This window comes from Protopterus annectens, chromosome 3.part1 (assembly GCF_019279795.1).
Source record: "Protopterus annectens isolate FY-2018-M chromosome 3.part1, PAN1.0, whole genome shotgun sequence".
NCBI classification, from domain to species: Eukaryota; Metazoa; Chordata; order Ceratodontiformes; family Protopteridae; genus Protopterus; species Protopterus annectens.
Window position 1 is genome coordinate 442,639,263 of NC_056732.1, and position 19,189 is coordinate 442,658,451.

The 19,189-nt window shown below is 43.5% G+C and overlaps 1 protein-coding gene across 1 annotated transcript in view; it reads left to right on the forward strand.

Moving 5' to 3' along the window:
* Positions 1 to 19,189, forward strand: part of KMT2C (lysine methyltransferase 2C) — a gene marked incomplete in the record, with an annotated part of 4,117,755 nt that overhangs the window by 2,259,688 nt on the left and 1,838,878 nt on the right.

The following is a 19,189-nucleotide window of genomic DNA, read 5'->3' on the forward strand; positions in this document are numbered from 1 at the left end:
TCCATTTTAGTAGCAGTTTTATTGTTGTTCATGTATACAGTACACTAAAATAGCAACACTGGTCTCGGTTTATGCATGCCTGGCATGGCACATCTAATTGTTTAAAATTATTTTGTTAATTTTCAGAGCAGATTGTAATCAGTGCTTCTTAAGCTCCATTTGTTGTCAGTGGCGCTCATTGTCCTTTGATTTTCACAGCGGTCTTTTTCAATGTGGTCATGCACGTCAAAATTAGCCGCTGCTATCTGCATAAAGGTGGGCTTAGCCATGAAAGGAAAGACAGCTGTGTATCCCAGTTTTGCCCCACTAACCTCGGAAGCTTTCACTGTGTCTGTAAGGCATTTAACACAGAAACTATTGAAAAGGTGAGACTGCAACAGAAAGGCTGCATAACTCAACATCATTATTTGCAGTAAAATTCTCATCTGGCTTCCCTAAAAAGAAGTGTTGCTATGCATGTAACTGTCCCTTTCTGATCTCTGGCAGAAGAAGAGTCATAGATATTCTTTGTTAGATGACTATTGCAGTGGGTATGACTGCTGAGACTTGGCATGAGGCATTTTCGTGTATTCAGCCAGACTTCTAGGACTCTGAACTCTTTCCCCTCAGTTCTGCAAATACCATCTCATTTTGACATCAGGATGCTGCTCATGTAAAGTCTGCATCCACCTGCATCGTATTAGAACTTTCTTGCCATAGTTCAGTGTATTAGCCTTGTTCCATAGCATCATAAAATGTGATCAGCTTCTTGGCATGGTTTGTCCTGCTTCTGGAGCAAGATAAATATCTTTGCAATTTCTGAAGAGGACACTGAGACCCCAATTGTTATAATTAAGGAGGATGTTGAGGAACATGGCTTTAAAGTCCAACCTTTCCTACTCAAAGATTTAGACTTACAGTGCGGACATTCCCAACAAGAAGACCCAAACTTTGAAGCAGTTCAGCTGTCTCTTGTTGGTGTCTGACTTTCAGACATCAGTTGGTTCTTCCTCCCTAGCCCTGCTTATTCTCAGATTTTTCTTTGACCAGTAGCTCAACATGGCACAGTAACTGCAGAAAGCAGTTCAGCATCTACAGTTGGGTACTAGGCCATCAGTATCTGGAGTACCCCTCTCTAAAAGAAAGAGGGAGACATTCCTACAAGGAGAGAGAACTCCTAGGAAAGTGAGGGTGAAGATCTGGGTTATTCACCACACTGGAGACATGATCTCCTCTCAATCTCCCAAGAGGGATCTCATTTAGGGAAGCACTTTCCAGAATGAAAGATCTTTTCAAATGAGCATCAGAGACCCAAACATTGTGTGGTGACCTGCTGGGCCTGGATGCTCCTTTAACCCATGGCTATTCCTACAGCACAAGGGACCCTTGAGGATCCCCTTGTCTCTGTCTCCCAAGAACTTGACTGTTAGTTCCAAAAAAACTGGTAGGTTCTATAAAGTTCAAGACTCCCACAAATACATATATAAGAATCCTTTGGCAGATCCAACAGTGGTGTTCATGGATCCAGGAGAAAAAGGTCCTGCCCTAGTACACTCCCAGATGACAAAGAGTAGGACTGTTACAGATTTGGGAAGAAAGTCTATAGGACCACCACCTTAGACTTCAGGGCTGTTACTTACCAGGCACATATGATTAAGTTCTTGATGAACATCCTTGACCATCTCAGAGAGAATTTGGAAAGTGTCTGGTGCTAATGTGAAGCAAATATACAAGAATTCACTCAGGACGTTTAGTCAGATGGTTTAGCAATCTATTAAGATGTATGTTGTTGTAGATGCATCATGCAGGGCAGCAGTCACAGTGTTTGTGATTAGAGGAAACCCCTACTAAAGGATTTTAAAGCACAGCTCCATAATGCCCCTGTAAACAAAATGTTGCTCTTTCAGACCCTAGCAAGTTAACTTTTAAGAAAATAAAAAAAACATTGAGTGTAAAACAGCTTTTCACTCTCCCTTGCCAAAGTATTACAGAAATTTTCAATCTAAGCTAGGGTACTCCTGTTGCAGGAAGGGAAAGAGAGTAAGCTATCAAAAGACAAAAAAGAACAGTCCAAAAAGAAGTTGCACTAAGAAAAAAATAAGGGTAGGCTTGGTGTGGGCTGTGATGACCCCACTTAAACCCAGGGCAGTGACTAAGGAGCCTCAGTCCTCACCACTGTCCCCAGTAAGGGAGCATCACTGAAAGCATGGCTAGAAATACACAGTTTCCCTTAAGAGTATACTGGAAACAGGCTCCAAACCTGGGACTGGACTTGTATGCTTCACTCTATGTCCCCAAATGAGTCTTCACACTAACCACTGCAGAGCACTGTGTCCCAGTTCTAGGTATTTGACACACTCACTCTTAAATATTTGGTATTCACACATACAAACACACTTGGGGAAAGACTGGCACAAATTTACCTGCTATGTCCTCATACCTCTCAACTGTACAGATTTTTCACAGAATGTCCAGATATTTGCCTCAGTTTTTGGTCTGTTTTTTTGTAAAAGTGTCATTTTCTGGCAAATTAGTGGCAAATCATTTAAGATTGAAGTTAGAAAATAATGACAGACATTTGAGTTTCAGACTTCATACCCTTTAGAAACTTCATGCTAATGCAAAACCTGTTATTCTATCAACTTTCTAAATTTGTAAGAGCAATATTTAAAAATTGTCCCTACCTTTGAGCCTTTGTCCCTCTTTTATTTATGCTTTATCCAGATTTCTTGATCTAACAGGTTGAGCGGTATATATATGCCCTCTTTCCCAATTAACAAGATAACACCTGCCACCAGTCAAATACCACAATAATCTTCAAAAGGGGTCTGCAATTATATTGGGTAAAATAAATATTGATGTAAATGGGAGCATGTAATCCAAGCAGTAAGGCTTTTTGGAGTGGCTCTGGGGTTATCACAATAAGCACAAACACTCTCAGGTTACTAAAAGGTAGTAAAATATTTAATAAAATGATTTAAAATGTGTACACTGAATAACTGATTCTAATAAACCACAGAGTTTCACACACATGAATTATGAAAATGACACTGTAGGATAGATTTCACACTGATTGTAGAAAAACTCTAACAATAGTTCCCTAACTATCTAAAGATTAACTGTCCATGTCTAATCTAATTAACTCAGCAAGGCAAGATGATAGTCTTACTTCTGCCAAGCAAGATAAGAATTTATGCCCACTCTTCAGGCTGTTGTCTGGTCCTCGGTGACTGGAATAGCAACTCCTACTATTATTGCTGAACAGCTCTGGAAAACAAACTTGAGTGATAACTACTGATTTGGAAAAATACTGACAAATGAGCAACTACAACAACTGAACTTTAACTGACTCAGAACCTGCTTTTATAGCAGAATGTTTTAAGTCACAGAAAGCTGTTATGAGAATTCTGCTCTCTCATATCAGACTTTAAAAAGTAAACAAAACAGCTGCTTTGGAGTTTCTGTTCCTTTCAGCTCTATCACATGACATCACATCTAGGTCAGCTGACTGGCATAACCTACATTCAGAATTCCTTTTAAAAACATGTACTTTTGGTCAGCCAAAAGAACACTGTTGATTCAGACATCTTACATAAAATCAAAGTAGTAATAAAAAAACAAACTTATTTACAAAATTTTAGCTAGTCATGGTGGCATGTATAACATGGTAATTTACAATTATTTACAAAACTTCAGCCAATCATGCTACCACAGATAACAATATCTAATATCCTTACATTTCTCCCCCCTTTGAAATCTCAAGTTAGATTTTCAAGTGACCCTAGAAAATCGTCTCTTGAGAAAAATGGGGCTGACTGAAAATGTATTAACCCATACCCCATTCTTGACAGCCCATCTGCATTAGCATTATTGATCCCACTACGGTGTTGCACCATTATGTCATATAGCTGTAGCCCTATGATCCACCTCAGTAACTTGGCATTTTGCGTACTCACTCTGTTTACCCATGTTAAATGGTTATTGTTTGTAACCACAGTGAATTTACTTCCATACAGGCAAGGATGAAGCTTTTGCAATGCCCAGACTATGGTTAGGCTTTCTTTGCCCATAGCTGCATAACATCCTCCCTGGGTTGCAGCCTATGGCTAACGTATACAATGGGATGCTTTTCTGCCTTTAAGGAAACTTGGTTGAGCACAGCCCCCACCCCATAATTTGAAGCATCCACCTGTACAACAAATTCCTTGCTGTAATCTGGACTGCCTAACACAGGGAGTCCTCCCAAAGCCTGTTTAAGCTTCTGGAATGACTGCTCACAATCTAAGGTCCACACTACTTTATCTGGCTTACTTATCCTTGTTAGGCCGGTAAGGGGTGCAACTATTGTACTATAGTTGGGCACAAATTTCCTATAGTACCCCGCCATCCCTAGGAAATCTCTTATCTGCTTTTTGGTAACAGTGACAGGTTACACCTGAATAGCTTCCACTTTAGCAGGTTCTGGCCTAATCTTACTACTCCCTACTCTGTCTTGGGTAGGAGACCTCTGCCATACCCACCTGACACTTACCAGCCTTAATGGTCAACCCTGGCCTTTTTAATCTACCTTAGGCCTCACTGACAAGTTGAAGGTGCTCTTGCCAGGAATGACTGTAAATGGGAATATCTTCCAACTAAACGAGAGCATAATCTCCTGCTTCCACTAAGATATGATCTACTAACCTCTGGAAGGTTGCTGGGGCATTCTTCATCCCAAAGAGCATCCTTGTAAACTCATATAATCCAAAAGGTGTTACAAAAGCTGACACTTCTCTAGCAACTGGAGTCGAGGACACCTGCCATTATCCCTTGGTAAGATCAGTAGTTGTAAGATACTTAGCCCCAAATAGCTGTTCTAAAGCTTCATCTGTCCTAAGCATGAGGTACACATCTGACTGTGTCTGTTTAACTTTCTGTAGTCTAAGCAGAGTCTTACACTACCATCTTTCTTCGGTACCAATGCTACTAGGGAAGCCCAAGGACTACTGGACTCCTGGATTTACCCCCAGCTCCATCATCTCCTTTATCTCCTCCTTCAAAGTCTGGTTGACTCACTCAGGCACCCTATACGGAGCTTGCTTGATAGGCCTTTGGGGTCCCATACCCACATGGTGCTGCAGTAGGTGAGCAGACCCAGGTTTCCCAGTGAACATGCCCCCAAATTCCTGTAACTCTGCTCGTATTTTTTTAACCTGTATGGGGACGGCCACTGAAATATTGCTGCCTCTCCCACAGAAGTGTCAAGTCCAAGTCTCACTGAGATCATCAGTCACCAGATCCCCCTCAGTCTCCTCCTGCCATCCACTGTGAATACTCAGCACTTCTTTTTCTCCCCCGCTCATTTGCAGAGTTGCACTCTGTGTACCAACCAGATCCTCGTGTCCTCAGGCAAAGTGGGGAGAGCTTGTTCCCTCATCAAAAAGTCTGCCAGTCCTTTAAAAGTGGTGACCTGGCACCCACTCACCCACCTGTGAAAGTAAGTACTTAAATCAGCAATGTAATCGCGTACACTTTCATCTGCCTTGCGTCTATGTTCACAAAACTTTTTCTGTACATTTCAGGAGTTTAAAACAGTCCAGTAAACATTCTTTTACATGATCATAATTCAAACAGTCAATATCCGACAGTTTAGCAATTGCGTTAACAGCTCTACCATGGAGTAAGGGGGTCAGGAACCATACCCAGAGCTTTTGGTCAACATTATATTGTTTACGTACCCTTTCAAGTGTATAACTAAAACTATCAAAGTCATCTCCGTCCCTGTACTGAGGAGATAGTTTACACTGACCTTTATGGCTTCTGGGGTTCAGTCATTCCCTTCCCCATTACCTCCATGACCCTGTCAAAGGGTTAGAAGTTCCTTTTCATGTTGTCTCTCCCTTTCATTTTTTTTCAGCTTTCATCTCCAAATATCGCAGTTCATACTGACGCTCTCTCTCCTCGGCCTCCAGTTCATGCTTCTCCTTCTCCTCAGACTCCAAATGTCGCAATTCATACTGACACTGTTTCTCTCTCTCCTCAGCCTCCAGTTTGAGTCTTTTTAACTCCAGACAGATTTCAAGTCCACTGAGGAAAAGGTGCACTGTCTTGTCTCGGAAAACTGCTTATCCCCATTGCCAAATTGGATGTCCTCCGAGCTACTAGTCTGCTCTGTGGCTGCGACTAAGGCTGAAATCATTGCTTCTTTAGTCTGGTTGGCATGCACCAGTTCTTTGGATTCGCACATCTTAGCCAAATGGTTCTTTTTCAGCTTGCTATAGTAATCGTCTGCTGACATCTTTGCCTGCTGTCCCTGACTAAAATGATTAAAAAATAATTAGAACTGTTGTGAAATGAATCTTCATGTTTATATTGTCGCTGTCGTGGGTGCACACCTCAGTGACAGCTACACACAGGCTACTAAGGCTCGATTAAAATCCCACACCGCTGGCACCAGATAGTGTGATGACCTCACTTAAACCTGGGGCAGTAACTAAGGAGCCTCAATCTTCACCGCTGTCTCCAGTAATGGCACGTTACTGAAAGCATGGATAGTAATACACAGATATTCATCGTGCATACAGCTGCAGTCATAACAGATGGGTTTTCCTGCCGTCAGGCGGGTCCTTGGTCGGCCGAATTCCAAAGTCTAGGTCCGGCGTCGGTTGTCGTCGCTTCTTCCCTGACGTCAGTGCGACAGGGGTATAAAAGAACCAGCCGACGCCATTTTCTTCAGTTTTTCTTGCCCCAGATGTCAGGTGCCCACAGAAGGAAGGCAAAACATAAATTTATGTAATAAAGCAAATGCAATATAATCAAAAACCAGTAGTTGCAAGCAAATACACCATAAAAGAATACCCCAATGAGGTTGTATGAGGAGGTGTTAGCCATAAGGCCTGTCCCACGAGGGGAAGGAGGGAGGGAAACCTGGACTGCAGCTGTATTAGCACTCGAACATCTACATTTATGGTAGGTACAAAACTGTACTATGTTCATCGTGCATACAGCTGCAGTCATAACAGATGGGTAGAATCCCAAAGCTAATAAAGGGGTGGTAGGCACTAAGTGGAACTAGCTGGAGCCAGGATGCCCTGCAAGACTGCAGTGGCAAAGCCCGCTCTAGTTTTGGAGTATAATGGTAGGTGATAGTGCTTGGAGAAAGTATGTACAGAACTCCAAGTGGCTGCTTCCAAAATATCTTTGGTAGGAACCCCCCTGAGGAAAGCTGCAGAGGTAGCTGTGGCCCTTGTGGAGTGAGATCTGATGCCTGTAGGTACAGTTTTACCATGAGAAGAGTAACAAAAGCGTATGCAGTGGGCTATCCATTTTGAGATTGTCTGTTTGGAAATAGGCTTCCCTTGAGCACCTGTAGCATAGGACACAGAGTTGCTCTGATTTTCTGAAAGGCTTTGTTCTGTCCAAATAATAATGGAGCTGTCTGTGAATGTCCAAGGAATGTAGTAGCCTCTCCCCTTTATTTTGTGGATTAGGGTAAAAGGTACCCTGGATACTACCTTTGGCATAAATGAAGGATTGGTTCGTAAGGAAACTCTGTCCTGATGGAAAATGATGAAAGGCTGCACAGCCATGAGGGCTTGTAGTTCCGAAACCCTGCGTGCTGAGGTGATAGCTAGAAGGAAGGCTGTTTTCCATGACAAATATTGCAGATCTGTTGAAGCAGCTGGCTCAAAAGGAGGCAGGGTTAGTTTTTCTAGAATGAAATTGAGGTCCCAAGCAGGTACTGGTTTGCTTCCTTGGGGGCTTTATATTCTTAGCCCCTCTGAGGAACTGAGGGTGAGAGAATAAAGGAGGATCAGTGTTGTACTCTGCAGAAATGGCTGAGGCATGGATTTTGATGGAGGAGAATGAAAGTCCACTGCTTAGCAGCTCGGCTAGGTACTGTAGTATTTGAGGTAAATTCAGTATTCCAGGATTTTGGCCCTTTTTCTGATTCCAGACAAAAAACAGTTTCCATTTTGCGGAGTAGGCTTTACTAGTAGAAGGCCTTCTGGCCTCCAAAATGACATCCTGCACCTCCTTGGAGAGTAGAGTCTGTTGTGAATTTAAGGAATCCTCCATGTGGCTAGATTGAGTGTTTTCAGATGACTGTGAAGAGTTTTGAAGTTGTGCTGAGTCAGTAGAAGAGGCATTAGAGGCAGGATCCATGGTGGGGAATGCGTCAGGCTCCTCAGGAGTGGGTACCAGTGTTGTCTTGGCCAGTCTGGAGCAATGAGAATCATCTTTGGTCTGTCTGCTCTGGCTTTTAATAGAACTTTGGCCAGCAGTGGAAGAGGTGGAAAGGCATAAACCGTCATTGTTGTCCAACTGAAAGAGAGTGCGTCCACTTTCCAGGCCTGTGGATGAAAGGTCCTTGAGCAGAATTTTGTCAATTGGTAATTTCTGTGGGTGGCAAAAAGATCTATGTCCGACCTTCCCCATGCTTGAATTATCATTGTAAAACTTGAGGATGCAACTTCCATTCGTGTGGATCTGTCATATTTCTGCTCAGGTTGTCTGCCAGTGCATTTTCCTTCCCTGGCAGGAATTGTGCTTGAAGTTGGATTTGCAATTCCAGAGCAGTGTTCCAAAGGGACATGGCTAGTCTGCACAGGGGATATGAATGAGTTCCTCCCTGTTTGTTTATGTACCACATCACTGTGGTGTTGTCTGTTCTTATCAATAGCTGTCCTGGATGCAGTAGGTCTTTGAAAGCCATAATAGCATTTATTACTGCTAGCATTGCCTTTTGATTGATGTGTAGGTGCTTTTCTTTTTGTGACCATTTGCCCTGAATGCACCGATCTGTCATGTGTGCCCCCCAGGCGTAGTCCGAGGCGTCTGTTGTGATGACTTGATTTGCTTGAGGCTTGCAGAATGGGAGACCTATGTTTCTTTGGCATGCTTGAGCCCACCACAGAAATTCCTTTTGAAGACATGGAATCAGTGGTATGATTGCTTCCAAACTGTGGCTGTGTTGAGAACATAAGTTTTTTAGGTACCATTGAAGTTTCCTCATATGCAGCTTTGCACATGGGATTAGCAGGATGCAAGATGCCATGAATCCCAGAGCCTGCAGGATTTTCCTTGCAGTCAGCCTGGTGAAGGTTGCCAGTTTTCTGAAGTATTGAGTTAATTGCCCTCGTTTCTCTGGCGTGAGGTAGGCCATCTGGGTGTTTGTATCCAAGCTGGCACCCAGGAAATTTATTGTTTGAGAGGGTATTAGTCTTGACTTCTTTTTGTTGACTGTGTATCCCAGAGATTTCAACATTATTACAAACGCCAGGTGTTTCAGAAGTGTGTGTTTGCTGTCCGCTTGGATCAGGCAGTCGTCCAGATATGGGTATGTTTGTATCCCTTGAAGTCTGCAGAAGGCAATTACTGATGCCAGGCATTTTGTGAACACACTGGGCGCAGTAGATAAGCCAAAGGGCAATGCAGAGAATTGATAATGGGATGAACCTGCAAGAAATCTGAGGTATCTTCTGCAATCTTGTCTGATTGGGACATGCAGGTATGCCTCCTTGAGGTCCAATGTTACCAGCCAAGACTCCTTGCCCAGCATGGGAAGAAGCTGCTGTAATGTGAGCATCTTGAACTTTGGTACGAGTAAATATGTGTTTAGGATGGATAGGTCCAAAATAGGTCTCCAATCTTTGCCCTTCCTTGGTACCAGGAATAGTCTGTAATAAAAACCTTGACCCTGTTCTTGTGCAGGTACCTCTTGAATAGCTTTCATGTCCATGAGATCTGAAATTTGTTTTGTGCCTCTGCCCTTTGATTGTGTGGCAGGTTTGGCATGCCTCTCATTTTGGAAGGGTGTGAAAGTGGAATCTGTAGCCTCTGTCTATAATGTCCAGGATCCATTTGTCTTTTGTGACAATATGCCAATTTTTCGAAAATAATGCCAGTTTTCCGCCTAAAGGTGCTGCCATGTGAGCCTTGCTTGGCATGCAAAGGGGAAAGTCATTGGGTCTGCTTTCTGAATGGCTGTGAACTATCCTCACCCCCTCTTGGTGTAGGTGTTTGCCATTGTCTGCCTCTAAATGATCCTTGAGATTGCCCTCTACCTCTCGGGCGCCTGTATCTACTTCTATGAGGTCTGTCCGTGGCTGGAAAGGACCAATTTTTTGAAGGCCAATTTCTACTGAAATGTGGCGGTTGTACCTGTAGGAAATCTTTCACTGTTTGCATTGATTTTGCCTTTTCCTCCATTTTCTTTAATACCTCCTCAGCTTTAACACCAAACAATACATCTTTTTGAAGAGTTGCATCTAGTAATTTAGCTTTGACATGATTTGGTAAGGTTTGCTCTTTGAGCCAAGCATGTCTACGTATGACTGATCATGTAACAGCAGCTCTACAAGAGGCCTCTAAAGCATCAAAACCACATTGCAAGGTATGTTTACCCACTTGCTCTGCACTATGCAACAAATCCTGCAACTCCTTCAAGTCTGGTTGTTTAGGTTGTGACATTTTGCTTTTCAACTGAGATAACAAAAACTGCTGATATTTTAACATATGGAACTGACAGTTTAATGCCCTCATGGTTAAAGGGGCCGAGGTGTATACCTTTTTCCCCCACCTTTCTAAAGCTCTGGAATCTCTCTCTGAAGGTAATGGATTTTTGGCAGTGGAGGCCTTAATTCCCTTGGGACCCTGTGAAATAGTTTCTGGGTCAGCCGCATGGCTTTTGTATAGGAATTGGTGTGAATCAGGAACCCGGTAATACCTGTCAGGCTTGACTGGAGCTGGAGGTAAAGAATCTGGGTTAAGGCTGGCCTCTGAATACACATCATCTAGTATGTCTAAGACAGGAGGTATAGCCAGAGGCCTGTGCTGAGGGAGCAAGAGGAAACCCCTGAGCCTTTTCTTGGAGTCTGAGTACTCTTGGCCTTCCCAGTGGAAGTGTTCCCTCAAGGTATGCAAGGTTTCCCCAAAAAAGTAATCCTCAGGGGAGACAGAGGGAATGGACTCCTCTGCATCAGAATCTTCGAAAGGGGAGTAAGAATGTTCCTGGTCCTCAGAATGTTCTGAAGTAATGGAGGCCTGGTCCGAGGAAGGGTATTCTTCCTCCACTCTGGGCCTTTTGTCCGAGGGGGGTTGAGAACCCCTGATAAGAGTAATCAAATCCTCAGCCATTTTGAGCATCTGCTTTTTAGGCATGGGGCCTTGAGAGGGGCCCTGTGGAGCTTGTCTTTTAGAATGCATGGCTGCTTTAGATTTAGTGTAAGCCTTAATGGAAAAAGAAGAAGAAGGTCTGAAGACACCTTGAGAGGTGGCAGGCCTGTCTGAACTCTGAGTTTCCCCACCAAGAGTGACTTCGGTATCTGTAGTCGGGGTGTGGGCCAAAGAGCCTGCGACCTCGGGCACAGAAGACACCACTAATGAAGTGTCATCGGTAGTCAGGGGCTGCGTAGGCGCCTCGCTGAGAACTGGAGCACATGTAGTCGGCTTTAGCGTGGTGTCGGTAGAAGTCGCGGACCTCGTATGTCGGTCCTTATCTTTACGTCGTTTACTCAAAATAGGAGTCGGAGTATCCGACGACATGTTGTAATTAAACTTTTTGCTAAAATAGTGTTGGGCGAACTCCGCCCGACGCTTAATAGTGCGTCTGTTGAATGTAGCACAAAAACGACAGTCCGAGACGTCGTGGTCTGGGCCTAAGCAAGGTATACAGAGGGAATGGAAATCCTTATGCGGTATTTGCTTCCCACATGAAATGCAATTATTAACTTTGTCTGACATCGGTCTGAGGCAAGAAAAGTATCCGCAAAGGGGTACTTAGCTTTCAAGAAGTCTTCGGTTGAAAAATATTCGTAATCTCAGGAGCTGGCCGACCGGCACTTGCGAACTGCTTCTGCTTTGGGCACCGCGCGGCAAGAAAGACTGATGTCAGGGAAGAAGCGCCGACAACTGACGCTGGACCTAGACTTTGGAATTCGGCCGGCTTTTCGGAGTGGCCCTACTGTTATCACAGTAAGCATAAACACTCTTGGGTTACTAAAAGTATTTTCTAAGTAACCAGCCACAATAAAAGGTAGTAAAATATGTAATAATAAATAAAATTATTTAAAACATGTATACACTGAATAGCTAATTCTAATAAACCACAGAGTTACACACACACAGGAATTATGAAAATACTGTATGATAGGTTTCACACTGATTGTAGAAAAACTCTAACTATAGTTCCCTAATTAAAGATTAACTGTCCCTGTATAGTCTAATTAACTTGTCAAGATGATACTCTTACTTCTGCCAGGCAGGTTAATAGTTTATGCCCACTTTTCAGCCTGATATGTGGTCCTCAGTGACTGGAATAGCAACTCGTACTGTTATTGCTGAACAGCTCTGGAAAACAAACTGAGTGATAACTACAGATCTGGAAAACAACTGACAACTGAACAACAACTAAACTTTAACGGACTCAAAACCTGTTTTTATAGCCAATTTTTTTTAAAGTCACAGAAAGCTGTTATGAGAATTCTACTCTCTATCAGACAAGTAAACAAAATGGCTGCTGTGGAGATTCTGTTCCTTTCGGCTCTGGCATACGATGACATCACATCTAGGTCAGCTGACTGGCATAGCCTACATTCAGAATTCCTTTTAAAAAACAGGAAGATTTGATCAGCCAGAAGAACACTGTTTGATTCAGACATCTTAATGTAACTCAAAGTAATTAAAAAACATAAACTTCTTTACAAAATTATATCTAGTCATATTGGCATATATAACACAGGGTAATTTACAATTATTTATGAAACTTCAGCCAGTCATGCTAACACACATAATGATATCTAATATCCTCACATGGGGCCAAGCTCTCTTCTTCAGTAGGAAGCAACCGTGACTACATGAGACTCTGTCTTGATTTCTCCAAGTCTTTTGGGTTTCTAATACCATGACGGGGGTAGACCCCATTCTTAAGTCAAAGCATGATTGAAGTTCATGAAATTAATATGGTTTCACTCTTTGATGTTAGCCAGAAGTAGTCTGTTGTAGCACCCGCAGTGTGCCCAGTAACTACTCCTCCTGCAATTCGTACTGCGTTACATGTATTGATAACATATCTAAGTATGATTGTAAGTTTTTTTTTTAAGACCCATTGCTCCTACTACTATTGGAACTGTCTGGGTATCCTCCTTCCACATTGCCCTCATTTCTGCCTACAAATCCTGGTATTTTATGACTGTGTCTCTGTATGTAAGACACTGTAGTCATTGGATGTAGCAATTTCAATGATCAATTCTACTTTTGTCTTCTTTTCATGGACTACTATATCTGCTTTTCTCCCATCTATTTTTTGAACTGTTGTAATGGGTGATCTCATGTGATGTAAACTTCATCAGTTTCTATAATGCTTTGTGGCTTGTGTTTCCAGCATTTTTCAGGTACTTCAGTATTATAATGTTTGACATATGTATCAGGTGATGTTTTTCCATATCACTGTTCCAGTATTCAGCACCTCTGGGATCTTCTGCCAAGGATGACCCAACATCCAGCCAGTATACCAAATCCTTTATTACCAAGAAGCATCGTATGGCAGATGGCCACTCCTCATACAGAGATTGGGGCATAAAATGATGTATGTATGCTCTCAATCTATAACTTAGCTGCCGCCAGTCTGAACACCATTATCGTACATCAGTCTGAATGCTCTTCACTTTGCTGGTTATACCGAAACTACGTCTTCAACATAGATACTCATTGATGTGCCTTTTTCTTACATTTTTCAGTAGGTTACAGGTCATCCAAGAAAGAGAAATGTCAGTGTGGAAGGCAGATTCACCATAAGGACTGCCACAATAAGTGCCTGTTTAGATGCATTTCACCTGTCAGACTTTTGTACCTAAGATTTTACGTAGCCGTCCTTCTTCCCTTTCCATTTATCTTGGGAACCAATATCTCAAGCTGTTGGCCCAAAGTACCATAGCAGAATCTGCTCGCCCTGAGGTACAGCTGCCACTCAAGAAGAAAGCCAAGAAGTCCTAGACCTGAGTCTCCTGCTGTCCATCCTCCACCAGATGTCTCTCTTGAGGTACATGTGAACCTAGAGGATAGTCCTATATTACCTTCAGTTTCGTCTGCCGTGACCTTATCGGAGGCCTGCATTGAACCTGCTTGTCACATACCCTCAGAAGCTTTTTAAACATCCACCGTGGACGTTGAGGGGGAACCATGGCTGATTATCTGTGAAGGGCCAAAAGGGATTCCTCAGATACTTGTTATAGAAGAGTTGCCAGGTGCCTTGTTTGAATCCAGGCAGGTGTCTGAAACTCTACATTTTGTTACTGCAGATGTCCCATTGGAGAAAAGACAGAAAACTGTGCATGTGGTGTCTGCTGCCAGGGATCCACAAAGGGAATGGCAAGAGTTCAGTCAAGGCTTATTCAATCCTTTGATGGCATTGAAGCCTCCTCAAGGGGTTTTGTTTCCTGCAACCCCTTGGTCCTCTACCCCCCGAAAGGGCAAGGGACCCGATTCCTTGAATGAGGACCCTAACTGTGATGCTGATTCTTCAGCCTACTCCTCTCAGTTGCCTTCTCTTTAAGACTGTAGGTCAGAGGAATCTGTCAGTCCTGATTCTTCTTTGGAGGAACTGTCCTTTGGAGCCATGGTTCTGCATATGATGGAACATTTGAAGTGGGTTTGCTTCCAGGTATCCAACATCCAGAAAAGGTATTATGAGTTATTACAAATGAACTCTCCTAATCCTTCTGCTCTCCCTCCTGTGCTGACTGCTGTGTTGGATAGCTTCTTCACTGTTTCCCTTGCACCAGACTGCCTCCCAGCCTCCAGCCCCTAAGAAGCCTGACAGGTTCTATAAGGTGCCAGATGCCTACAAGTTCTTGTGCAAATTCATGTTATCCAGCAATGATTTCTGTGTCTACTGATAATCCTAGGCTGCTGCCCTCTTCTAAGCTCCTTCCCTTGGACAAGGACAGTAGAGCTATGGGCAGATGATTGGTAAGAAAGTATACACTTTTGCTACTTTAGCCTTTATTGCTGTAAATTACCATACCCATATGCTAAGATGTATTTTGTCTCTTCTTTTTAGATTGGGAAGACTGTCTTTGACGTGCCTCAACTCTTTCCTTACTAGGTTCCACTTCTCAAGTTGCCTGCCACTCTATAAGCATGTTAATATCTGCATAGAGGCAGCTGTACCCACCAGGAAGAAGTACAGAAGTAACTCAAAAAACAAGCCACCCTGGCCGAATCACAAAATCAATCAGCTGTATAACAGAAGGAAGAAAATCATGGCATAAATTAAGAGGTGCAGCACCCAGCAGGATAAAAACACTCTCATCAAACTAAACAAACAACTCGGAGGACAAATAAAGTCTGCCAAAGCCAAATTTGAGGTAAGTTTGGCCTCCTGGGCCAAGGACAACCCCAAAGCATTTTTTAGCTATGTCCGCAACCTCAAAGGCTGTACACAAATGTGTGCAGAGCTCATTGTAAATGGAGCCACCTATACTGAGCCAGAAGATATAACAAACCTCTTGGCTGATAAATGTAGCTCCAACTTTGCTCCTCTCTCCCCCTCAACCTTCCCTCAAGAAATATCATCAAATACAACTCCCTGTCTCTGTCTAAGACCAAGAAAACTGCATCAATGGGCCCAGACAGTATCCCAGGATGCCTTCTAAGTAGCATGAAACATGACCTATCAGGGCCTCTGGAATTACTATTTAACTGTAGCCTCTGATCAGGCTTCATGCCTCATGAATGGAGAAAGGCAACAGTTATCTATCTGCATAAAGGTGGGCCATCTACAGACCTGTAAGTCTCACTAGTCTTATATAAAGCCATGGAAAGAATTATCATGGAGATGATCAGTAGCGATATAGTAAACCTCCAGACACTGGACCCAACCCAGTTCAAGTGCAGATCATGCCTACTCAACCTGGTGGACTTCTTTGAGAAGGTCACCAAAGCAATGGATGAGGGCAAAATCGTTCACAATGCCTCCCTTGACCTGGACAAGGCATCTGACACAGTACTCCATTTGGGCATTGTTGACAAACTCAAGAGGTTAGGTACAAACCCATATGCCACCTGGTGGATGGCCAACTGGCTCACAGACAGGACTCAGGAAGTTAGAATTGGGGAGTTCACCTCTACAAAGAGGCCAGTCACAAGTGGAGTCCCTCAGGGATCAGTCCTTGGTCCACTCTTTTTTGGCATTTACTTTTCAGAAGTCAAGGCCAATGTCAGTGGTCTCTTGCTGACTAAATTTGCAGATTATTGCAAATTAGGAGCTGTCATCAAATCTCACACTGACGCAAATATTCTCCAGGAGGGGCTGATACAAACAACTGGTGTCAGAGCCATGGACTAAAGCTGAATGCCAAGAAATGCATAATAGTATCCTTTGGGAAGTCATCCATCCCTAGTAACTATCATATTGACAACAGAACCCCTTAGAGTTGACCCAGTAGTCAGGGACTTAGGGCCACACACAGATAGTAATCTAGCCCTTGATCATCATCTGTCTGCAGTGGTGAGGACATCATTCTATGTTGCGCAACTTATAAACAAAGGTATGGCATTTAGGTCCAAAGACGTCATTGTTCCACTGTATTCGACATTCATCAGACCTATCAGTGAGTACAATGCCCCCTTTGGCATGTACCTAACCAGGCATATCCAACAATTGGAAAGTCCACAGAGGTTCCTCACTAAAAGAATACAGGGCGTAAGTAATATGTCCTATGCAGACTTCCTCAAGGCCCTATCCCTGTATTCTGTCTCTTTCAGGCCCTTGAGGGGAAATCTATGCCTGACAATACAGGGCAATGTCAGACCCCAATCTGGACCTCCTGCATATCCACAAAACAAACAGCACCAGAATTACCCATACTAAAGACTTAAACCTTGCCTGTGATATAAATAGGACCTACTGGAGAGATAGGTATGTATCTCAGAGACTACCCTGTCTATGGAACAGGCTCCCCATCCATGTGAAACAGAGTTCCTCCCTAACCCAATTCAAGTACAACTTGGACAGTTGAATGGGAGACCAAAAATTCATACCTCATTTGGCACCTGTCTCTCTAATGGACACAGGTAACCTGTAAAAAGTTAATCTCCCAGGCCCATGCTTACACTTTTCAAGTGTATCAGAACTTGTCAGAGATTTGGGATGCACGGCTAGGCTTAAAAAGGCCCTTGTGGTCGTTGGCATAGTGAAAACCTATGAACCTGTAAAATGCAGCTGTAATGCAGTGGATGCCTCCTCTAGGGCTACTGCCTTTGGCTCTGTGATGAGGCACTATTCCTGGCTTCAGTTTTAAGCCTTGCCAGATGATGTTAAAGCAAAACTCTTGAATGCTTCTGTAGATAACCAAAACTTGTTTGACACTGCTGTGGCAGGGCTCTTTAAGACCTTGCAGGATCAGAGTGAGGTCATGAAAGATTTGAAGCATATATTTGTTTCTCTGATTACCAAGTTTCATAGGAACCCTAATAACACTGCCTTTTTGCATAGGCTGCCTAGACAGTCTTACAAAGGTAAGAAGGCTCCTAGGCTTATGTTTTCTGATAGATCTACTCAAATGCCTTGGCCCCAAAAGCAGTCCTTTCCTGACAAGTTTGCAGCCATTTGATTTTCTGCCCTCCTTTCCTCTCCGCCAGGTTCTCTTGTCCCTCAGACTTTTTCTGTTTCTCCCAGTTCAGCAAAAAAATTACCACAGACTCTTGGATTCTCTACATTATCAAGCAGGGTTACTTTATGGCCTGGAAAACCCTTCCCTTCTCCAGTATCTCTTAATCTTCTGCAGAATAAGTACTTCATTTTCTAGGAGTATTGCAGGGTCTGTTAGACCAGGGTACCATTCAACGACTGGTTCCACATTCCAGAATGGTTCTAGTCCCCAGGAAAGAGGAATACTGGAGACATGTCCTGAGTCTTTCCTTTCTGAACATGTTTCTGATAGTGGCATCCTTTCAAATGCTTTCTCTAAAGACCCTATTTCCCGTGTTGCCTCCCCAGGCCTTTCTAGATGTTCATCATGTTTCACTGTTGCAGTCATTACACTTGGGTTATCCTGCTGGCAGGCTACCCACAATCGGCCCAAATTCCAAAGTCCTGGTCCGGCGTCGGTTGCTGTTGCCTCTTCCCTGACGTCAGTGTGCCAGGAGTATATAAGATGCCGACGCCAATTTTCTTCAGTCTTTCTTGCCGCGCAGTGCCTGAAGCAAAAGCAGTTCGCAAGTGCCAGTCGGCCGACTCCTGAGATTTTCGAAATTGAATTTCAGAACCGAAGTCTTCAATAAAGCTAAGTACCTTTTTCTTGCTCCAGACCGATGTCAGTAAAAGTTAACAATTGTATTTCTTGTGGGAAGCAAATGCCTCATAAGGATTTTCACTCTTAACTGTATTCCTTGCCTAGGCCCTGACCACGACGTTGCTAGTTGTCGGTTTTGTGCTAGATTCAACCAACGCACTTTTAAACGTCGGTTTGATTTTGCTTTACATTACTTTGGCTGAAGGTTTAACTACATAATGTCGTCGGAACAACCCCCGACCGGAATTCATAAAAAATGCAAAGACAAAGAAAAGGACAGGCATCCGAGGTCCAAAACCGACGACAAAGCCTCTTCTAGGCCAGTCGCCGGTTCTCAGTGAGGCACTTTCGCAGCCCCTGACACCCGCTACCTCAGAGCCACAGTCTGACTCCCACGTGGAGACAACTAGGCCTCTGGAAACTCAAGGTATTGGGCCTACAGAAACTATTCTCTCAGATGGGTCTGGAGCAGCTGAGCAGGCATTGGCTTCTGAGGGTGTTTTCAGACCTACACAGCTTACTATCAAGTCCACTTTAGCAGCCAAGGCAAAGTCTAAAACACCATTAAAGACAAAGAAACAAGTACAGCATTCTCCTGGACAGTCATCGATGCCAAAGAAACAGATGCTTAAAATGGCCGAGGACCTAATTACTTTGATCAGAGGTTCCCATCCCCCTCCTGATAAAAGGCCTAGGCAAGACACTGACTATGACTCCTTTGACCAGGTTTCTATTTCCTCTGATTCCTCTTCAGAACAGGAATATTCTCTTCCTCCCTATGAGGACTCTGATGCTGAAGAATCTATCCCTTCAGCCTCTCCTCCTGAGGGTTACTCTTTTGGGGAATCCTTGCACACCATGAGGGAGCATTTCCACTGGGAGAGCCGGGATTATTCAGAATCCAAGAAAAGGCTCAGAGACTTTCTTTTACTGCC